Genomic DNA, 471 nt, shown 5'->3' with positions numbered 1-471 from the left:
GCTGACCCTGCCCCGCCCCCGCAGGCTCAACAACCCGTTCCTGCCCCAGACCAGCCGCCTGCAGCCCAGGAGGGACCCGTCCCCCGTGTCCGGTGAGTCGGGCGGCGGAGGAGTTGGGGTCAGCCCCGTCGGGCACGGCCAGCCCGTGGCGCCCCGGCGGGCGGATGCGCCCCCACCGCCCGCCGCTTGTGCTTCGACGGGCCCGGGGAGCCCTGCAGCGGCTCGTGGGCTTCCGCAAAGGGCCCTGTCCGTGCCCCGTGCCGGCGGTCGAGGGCGTCTCCCGAGGGCGAGGCTGGGGCCCCCCTGCCCCGCGACCTCCTCCTGGGGGGCTGCCTGCAGGGAGCGAGTCCAGCCGAGGGCGGCGGGCGCGGAAACGGTGCTTGTCCTGGAGACCGGCCCGAGCGCCGGCCGCGTCTCGCCTGTTGGCGGGGACTGCACCGGGCCGCAGGCACCCTGGCCTGCGGGTCGCGG

General features: G+C 78.1%; 1 long non-coding RNA gene across 1 annotated transcript in view; it reads left to right on the top strand.

The window, feature by feature from the left end:
- Nucleotides 1–11: 11 nt before the first annotated feature.
- LOC105854294 overlaps nucleotides 12–471 on the top strand; it is a 2,187-nt gene continuing 1,727 nt past the window's right edge. Inside the window, exon 1 of the long non-coding RNA XR_001145973.1 lies at nucleotides 12–92. This is a non-coding gene — a long non-coding RNA (uncharacterized LOC105854294). The remainder of the gene's footprint in view (nucleotides 93–471) is intronic.

Source organism: Condylura cristata, unplaced genomic scaffold (assembly GCF_000260355.1).
Source record: "Condylura cristata isolate star-nosed mole 26May11 unplaced genomic scaffold, ConCri1.0 scaffold00032, whole genome shotgun sequence".
Lineage (NCBI taxonomy): Eukaryota > Metazoa > Chordata > Mammalia > Eulipotyphla > Talpidae > Condylura > Condylura cristata.
Note: the sequence above shows the minus strand (reverse complement) of the source record. Positions and strands in the feature narration are given on the sequence as shown.